The sequence below is a fragment of the Notamacropus eugenii genome, chromosome 5 (genome assembly GCF_028372415.1).
Source record: "Notamacropus eugenii isolate mMacEug1 chromosome 5, mMacEug1.pri_v2, whole genome shotgun sequence".
NCBI lineage: Eukaryota > Metazoa > Chordata > Mammalia > Diprotodontia > Macropodidae > Notamacropus > Notamacropus eugenii.
In genome coordinates, this window is record NC_092876.1 from 456,925,971 (window position 1) to 456,935,022 (window position 9,052).

A 9,052-nucleotide genomic window follows, 5' to 3' on the forward strand; every position below is an offset into this window, starting at 1 on the left:
AATTCCAATGTTTGGAAGTCGAGAATAAAATTGAAAACACCCCAGAGCAGCCACTGGGTAAAGAAAAAATTTCACTGAGGCCCAAAAGTGATTAACATATACTCTTTGAACCCATAAAATGCAGCTTTTAAGGCAAATCAGTTTGGTTATGGAAATAGGAAAGGGTGAACTGTGGGTAATTGTGCAGAGAAGTACAGTCATGTTTCATTTTAAGTGATAACAGTCCATAAGGATGCTAGTTCTCTAAGGTCACATAAGTAATAAGTAACAACGTTAGGCAGCTAGGGGGCAAAATGGATAGAGTGCTGAGTCTGGAGTCAAGAAGACTCCTCTTTCTTAGTTCAAATATGACTTTAGATACTTACTAGCTGTATGACCCTGGGCAAGTCACTTAACCTTGTTTGCTTCAGTTTCCTCATCTGTAAAATGAGCTGGAGAAGGAAATGGCAAACCATTCCAGGATCTCTGCCAAGAAAACCCCAAATGGGATCACAAAGAGTTGAACACAACTGAAAAATGACGTAACTGAAGCAATATTGGGAGTCAAACCTAGAGTTCTTCTTCCTATAGCATATGGGTCTGAAGGAAATATTTGGTTAAAAAGACAGTGTTGAGTAAGAAAAATGGATATTTCCACCAGTGGTGTCTGGGAACTTATTTTCATTACTGTACATTCCTAAAAAGATATAATGCTAGGACAGTGTAAGAAAGTAGACCTCCAAGAAGAAGATAACAAGGTTGTAGGGATGAGGTCTTTCCCTTTTGTGTCTTGTGTCTTCCTTTTCCATCTAGTGTTCCTGTGCTTGGTTGGGTGTGCTACCAACATGACTGTTGTCCAAATGTACATTTCAACAGTATGAGCTCAGGCTACAAGGCCAGCAAAGTCCCACACTCTCTTACAGAATTACCTAATCTTGTAACTATTAACTTCTCCCACCATTGTTAATCACTATGTTTATAGTTATAGTTATATTATTATTATTAGTGGACAGAGCACTTGGCCTGGAGAGAGGAAGACCTGACACTTATTAGCAGTATGACCCTGGGCAAATCACTTAGCCTCTGCCTCTGTTTTATTTTCGGTGAAATAATAATTGTAAAGCACTTAACCAAGTGTCTGGCACATAGGAAACACATTACAAATGTTAGTTATCATCAGCTCCATCATCATCGTCATCATTATTGTCAATATTGATTATTATAATTGCTATCATATATAGTGATTTAAGGTTTGAAAAATACTATGCTTATGTTATCTCATTTGATTCATACCACTCGGTAAGGTAGGGAGCTATTATTACTCCCATTTTACAGATGACAAAACCAAATCTGAGTGTGTTTTTCCCAGAGTTAGACAAGCAGCAAATATTTAAGGTAGCCTTTGAACTTAGGTCTTCCTTACTCCCAAATCAGCATTCTATATGCTGTACCACACAACTGCTTCTGGTTTCAATATATAATTGGTTTCCTTATTATCCTATATATTTCATTTTTTTCCATTTAAAAAATTACTCTTAGAAGGATTCCATAGGCTTTACCCAACTGCCAGAGGATTCTGTTAAATAAAAAGAGCTAATAACCCTTGGAGAGTGTACTAGGGAAGAAGGGTAAAAGACAAAATTACAAGGTACCACTAGCCAGAGAGTGAGTAAATCATGCCATGTCCGGCTACTTTATTCCTTCCACTAACTCTGGAAGTTGGAAAGGTCATATACAATTTGGTATGAAAGATAGCATCTCCTTCTGCCTCCAGCCAATTCTTCTGCTTCCCAAATATTACATTCTGACAATTAAAGCATTTCTGTGTGGCCTGTTGCCCCCTCTCTAGCACTAAATTGAGGGGAGATGTAAAATTATACATGCCAAGCTCATGATCCATTAGCGTGCCAGAGTTCAATGCACTGTCTCAAGAGTCGAGACCAGTCAGAGTTTGTGTGCACTCACATGCGCGTGTGCACACACACACACACACACAGAAAATGAGTGAATTAGGGGAGAGAGGGAGAGAGATAGAGAGAGAGAGAGAGAGAGAGAGAGAGAGAGAGACTTCTCCAATTATACCACACTGCTCAGAGTCCCTGCTTCCTGGAATCTCATCTTTAGTTTATTTTTTAAATAGCCAGGCTGTACCTAGATATTCATCACTTCTGTAAATCTCACAATAGATATCCAGTAAGCCCCCTACCAGCAGCTGTGGTCCCTTGTTTACTCTTATGTTCACCCACAACCCAAAGGACTGATAGCAGCTCTTTAATGTCTATGGCTGGAGTCCCAAGGATAAGTAGTTATTACTTTGGTGTGTTCTTTCTTCTTAGTGAGAAGAAAGCTAGAATCAGGAAGAAGGAGGACTTCAGCATTGAACATAACAGTTTGCAGAAGGGATTAGAAGGACCTAGACATGTGAGTATTAAATACAAAAATCTTCTCAAAGGGATGGTGCCTGAGATTCAACAATGAGTGGGGCATTAGATCACGATGTGGGACTTCAGTTTCTTGACACCCTAAAAACCAATGTTTCTCCTTAACAGAAGTGCTATTTATCTCATGATCTCAAAGGGAATTCCATAGAAAAGTACATCATTTTTCCAGTCCTCAATCTGACAATAAAAAGAGTTCATTGTGAACCTGGCCCTGTAACTTATACACCTTTCTCAGAAGGGAGCAGGCAGGGGTGGGAAAAGTTTTTTTTAAAAAGAATTTTTTAAAAGAAGATTTATCATATGGCTTTTCTTTTATATTAAGGTTAAGATTTAATGGACAACAGGCTATTCTTTTTTGGCTTATCATGGACCTGTGAAGTATGAAACCTTTGGAGGTCGTTAGGACTTTCTCTGAAGCCTCAGTGCACAAAATCTCATGTTCAAATAAGCTCTCCAATACTTAATTGAATCCCTCCCTAGGAGTCCCACAACTATCCTGCATTGAGGACTACCTGTAGGGAGCTGTATATGAAACTTGATGACAATTAATGGGGACAATTGCCCATCAGCATTAAAGCAGCATGAAATGTGTATCTTCTGGTGAACTAGAATAACGAGATTCCTGGTATTCTGATGTTGAGGTGCTAAGACTCAGTTTATGGATATTGAAAATAGTTCTGCAGCAGCTGTTAAAATCCACAGCAGATTTAAGAGAAATTCTATGATATTAAAGGGATTCTAAAGTGAGTTAGTGTGTACCTTACGAGTGTAATTACAAATAAAAACATCATTTTACAAACTACTTGTGCATGATATAAGTAATAATAGAGAGGCGACGTGATGGACAGAATAGAATATTAGACTTGAGGCCAGGAAGACTTGAGTTCAAATGTGCCTCATATGATTCCTTGGTTGTGTGACCATCACTGCATGTTCACCTGACATGTTGGAGTCTCAGTTTCATCAACTGCAAAATGAGAATGAGTAGTACTGACTTCATAGGGCTATCGGGAGTGTCAGGTGAGATAACATATGTAAAATGATTTATAAACTTCAAAGCACCATATAAATGTGGAACAACAATTCTAATTATAATAATTTCTTCTAGATGCAGGTTGGCAGACTGGGGTAGCTCTTGGACCAGTGTAATGAAACTGTTCCTATCCCTCTTAGGCGTAGAATTACATGCTGTCCCTACTTGGAGATAATGACCAGACTGACACAGAGAATAGTGAAACGAGTACTAGTCTATGCAACACTGGAAAAGCAAGTAGGCGATATGTACTACAACAAACCAGAAACACCAATGTGCTTCAGTATAAGTAATGCTGACCACTAGAGTGAACGAGCATGGATTCATACGAGATGGACAGAAGACACAGAAATGTTGATGTGCAAGTACTATTTCATAACAAAACTGGGAACAGATATCATTAGCAATAAGCAAGGGTTCCTTTTTCTCACTGAACTTCAAATCTTAAAATAAAGTATTGCCAACCAGTCTCTCTCTTTCTCTCTCTCTCTCTCTCTCTCTCTCTCTCTCTCTCTCTCTCTCTCTCTCTCTCTCTCTCTCTCTCTCTCTCACACACACACACACACACACACACACACACACACAAGCACACACACAAATCTGTACTCCCTAAGTCTACATCAGCTGAAATAAGATGCAGTGTAGGCCCTACTAAAATCAAAAGATAAATTTAAACTATCTCAGGTCATTTAAAAAAAACCTGATTTAGGAAGAATCTCTAAATGAAACAGGTGAAAAAGAAAAACAGAACTGGAGTCAAATGACTTTGAAAAAGAGATGGTCGAATTGCAAAAAGTCTTTTTTGAGTGATAATCTGACTAACAGAGAATTACACCTTGACAAAGTAGAGATTGAACCTGGACTTTCATTGATATAGATAATTCCCAATAATGAGATGCCCTCCACTAGTGCAGATCAGCCCTTTCTCTACAATTTCTATTCTTAGAGTCATCTAGAACACAGAGAGGTTGAGTGATTTGCCTGAAGTCACACAGTAAATGTGTCAGAGGTGGAACATGAGCCCAAGTGTTCTTGGTTCTAGGTCAACTCGCTGTCAGTCACATCATTCTTCTTCTCTGCCAAAACAGAGTAATTAAAAAAAAAAAAAACCAACCTCTGGTATCTGTTATAACCATTATCAATGAATACGTCCTCCCATAATATTTCACAAAAGTACAAAACCAGTTCAAGATCTGCTCACAGAAGTATATGTGTTGACGCTTTTCGTGGTAAGAACCATAGGAGAAAAGGTAGAACTATGAAGGTGTATTCATAAGGGAAGCTGTCACACTGTTATGGCCACGGTGAGTTGAGAAAACTAGTAAAGATCTATGGGAAAGTATCAGAAGATTATATCACTCTCTAAGAGTCAGGGAGAGGAGAAAACTTGAATGCAATATTGTGCTATATTGTACAATTAGAGGCCATGGAAAAGAAACTGGAAATGAATCCAGAAAAAAATCGTATTAGAAATTCTTGATTCTATTAAAATATTATATTATATATTTATATATGTGTATATATATATCATCACATATATTATAATAAAAATGAAACCAAAATTATATATACTGAATCAATATAAGCTAAGTTAATTATTATAATCATTGTATTTATTATACTATAGTATATTATATATTATTAATTATATTAATTTTTATATAATATATTATGTTATATTAATAATATAAATAACATATTAATTATTAATTATAATTATTAATAATGAATAATGTTAGTCATTATATTGATTACTTTATATAACGATTATAATTATAATCAATTAATTATAAGTTAAGAGTCTTAACTACTTCACAGTGGTGCATGAATTATTAGCAGGACAGTATTAGCTTCACCTCAGACTTAGGCTCTTTTTTACTTTTTTTTAGGTTTGTCTTTTTATTCCTACATATTTCTAAGTCTGTAACACTGATCACAAACTTACAAACATGGTTTACATGTTACTTCTTACAGGCATGCGGTTCTGGACCATGAAAAGCCTCAGAAGTCATAAGATGGCAGAGTGAGACCTCAGGGAATATAAGAATAGTCTTTTCAAATTATTAGCAAGAGTTTTAGTGCAAACTGGCCTTAATCCCTAGATATGTCCCCTGGAGGTAGATTGAAAGACATTGGTAGTGGATAGTAGCTATGATAAATATGGGGGAAAGAATCCAGTGGAGTAAAAGAGAACTGGATGCCATTAGGAAAGATCTGAGAAGATAAGTAGATATTCCAACAAGACAGAATGCCAGTTATTTCTCACTTTCCCAACATCATCTCATTGCAGAAAGCTAAGTGGCTGGAAGGAGAAAAAGCTAGACACTGTCTGGAATGCAGAGGAGGCGGCAGGTAAAGGAGAGACAAGGTAGCCCCCAGGTCAAACAGTCTTCTAAAATGGTGACCACGTTGTCCACAAGAAGACAGAGAAGTTGTTCCAACTTCTGGGCAGCCAGCTGCCCAGCCACCAATACCTCTTCATACTTGGTTATCTCCTTTCTTTGGTAGTACAATGCTAATTTGTCGGTGATGAGAGAAAATTCAAAGACTCAAAGGTCACTCTGTCTGACCACTCTCACCTCTGGCACTGTGCTCACACCATCAGTTCCTAGTTTCTGGAGAAACTAACACTCTGTAATGGTTTCAAAGTTGGAGTGTCCCACTGTAACACATTCCTTTCTGCGGTGGTTGTTCCATATCCATTTGCTTCCATATGCCATCGGCCTTCTGCCTCAGAATCTGGTCACAGGAGTCAAACATGGGAGGAAACATTTCTTCTAACCTCTTGTTGTTGGTGTCTTTGAGTGGATTTTAGCCACTCAGGTCTGCCAAGTTGATATTCTCTCAGATCAACCTAACATCCTCAGTTTTAAATTCAGGGTTCAGCCCACAAGCAGCAGTATGGACAATTAAGTTGTGCATTATCATTAGTTGAAAAACTCTCACAGGAAATACCACCTTTCAGAGTGTGCAGTCTTCACACACATGGAATTGGCCCTGCATCATTTGTCTTTTAAGTATCTGAATACTAGCCACCCTACATAACCTGATACTTTGCACTGAGAGAAGCTGGATATCTCCCTCTAGTCAAGGGCCTGGAAGTGGGACAATCTATTCACCAAACCTTGCCCAATTCAGAGCTGCAGATCATTGTGATTTGAGCCCCATGTTTAGCATGTGTCAAAAGCCCCTCAGCAGTTTTTTTATCATACTCTTTCTTGAATTCCTTCTCCATGGATGCCTCTTGGTATCCTGGCCCACTCTGCCTTTATCTAGTCCCCTCCGCTCTGTTCCACTGAGCTCCTTAGGCCCTTACAAAAATGTCATATCTACTAACAAAAAATGACAGCTCCAGTGATTCCTCTACACATAGGCCAACTACAGGTGACCATATAAGACATTCGCAGGTTTTATTACTTTATAAGGCCCAAACCTTATAAACTCATTAAAAAAACCATATTGGTTGAGAAGCAAAGAATATGTCAAAATGCCCCACAATATAAAGAGAAAGTTATTATCAATTAGTAATCATTGAATAAAGTGCTAAAAAGCACCATAACATACATATACAAATGTTTATGTGTATTTGTACATATAAATACATATATATATGCATATATATACTCTTTTTTTTTTATTACTACAAGCCCTTAGACTGAGTTCCACATGCACAACTTTCGTTTACCACAAATACATTAAAAATATCTCATGTTGGGAGAACCGTAAAGCAGAGGTATCAGTCATGTGGCCTGCAGGACACGTGCTGCCCATGACACTCCCTAGAGCAGCCCAAACCAAATTAAAATGCAATTGAGAAATATTTGATAAAATAAATAAAAATACAATAAAACATAGATAATATTATTATATGGTTTTCTAAGTCAGTGCATAGGCTGCAGGATTTGGGGGCTTACTGGCCCCCATTTCAATTTGAGTTGGATACCACTGATCTAAAGTATTGATGTCCACATGGAAAACTCTTCTCATTTTAAAGAAAATCACCAACACGATAACATTAGGACCGATTCATATAAAATGTGAGATTTTTCAGGTAGACATCTCTGATTAATGCTAAATCCATTATCATTTCTCCTAGTTACAGCTAAGCTTTGGCTTTCAAATTAAAAGAGTATAGGCATCATATTAAATCACTTTGAGTAGAGTACTTGGATAACATAAAGCTATATGGGTCAATCAAAAGCATATTTAAACAAGTATTTCATCATACAATTTTCCTTAGTTATATCAAAATGTCATTTGGATTCAATGAATATAAAATTCTTAACGTACACCCAGGAATGGTAAAGACTGAAAGACTTTGATCTTGAATCTGGATAGTACACTGACCCAATGGATGAAAACTATAGTTACAAATATTTTGATCTTTTCCTGGCAAGAGACAGGGAGCATAAAGATATCAATAAGAAGGCTGTGACTGTGTATATCATTAGACTTGCTGGCATTCTGAAATTAAAGCAGAGTTGGAGGAGCACATTCAAAGCTTTTAATAACTATACAATTATGAGTTTTTAATGGAGATACTTGGAACAATAAAATGGACTATAGTAAAATTGTAAAGTATCCTTACAAAACTGATCCAACATTAGAAAAACACAAGGTCCATTCTTACGAAGCTATATCAAGATCAATAATGCCTAAAAATTAAGAAGAGTTTTCATCCTCAGAGTGTATGATAAGTAAAAAAAAACTGAAGACACACTTTTAAAACATGTAGATATCACTACACTGAATTTAGCAAAAGCATATAATACGTCTACGCTGGATTTTGGGAATGTAAACTATATGTGCCTTACCTCCAGATTGAGCCTATGAAATACCTAAGATCTAAAGTGATGCCAGGGTAAGAGAAGGGATCAAGCAGTATAGAGATAGGGAAGTGTAATCTATAAAATTTGGCAGATGATTGAATATGTGAATATGGGGGTGAAAGAAAATGAGAAATCAAGGATAACACCAAGTCTGTGAAAATATAGATGGCTAGAAGGATGTTGGTACCCCAAGTTGTGGCTGCTGCTGTAGCTGTTGCTCAGTTATGTACAATCTGACTCTTCATGACCCCATTTGGAGTTTTCTTGGCAATGATAATGGAGTGGTTTGCTATTTCTATCTTTGGCTCATTTTATAGATGAAGAAACTGAGGCAAACAGGGTTAAGTGACTTGTCCAAGGTCACATAGCTAGTAAGTATCTGAGGCTGGATTCAAACTCCCACATTATATGCACTAGTTGCCCCAAGGTATCCTTGAAACTAACAGAGAAATTTGAAAGATGGGTGAGTTTAAAGGGGAAGATAATTAATTGCATCTTCAAATTAGATCACAATTTACTTATGTCTGCTCATCCTGTGTGACTCACTCTGCCCAAGTGAAAATCAAAAAGGGCACGGACTAAATCTTAGTCACCAGTGCCCACAAGAGCCTGCCTTGTAAGATGTCTCTGCTGTGACTGCAAAGTGATCTGGAGAGAAGGAAGTAGAGGCTGAAATTTTCCAACGATACCCTCATTTCTTATGTTATGTTATATTATATATTATATGGTATTGTATTATACTGTACTGTACTACATTAAATTAGATTAGA

General features: G+C 37.2%; 1 pseudogene; it reads right to left on the reverse strand.

Moving 5' to 3' along the window:
• Positions 1-5,771: 5,771 nt before the first annotated feature.
• LOC140508059 (purine nucleoside phosphorylase pseudogene) lies at positions 5,772-6,688 on the reverse strand (annotated as a pseudogene).
• Positions 6,689-9,052: the final 2,364 nt, after the last annotated feature.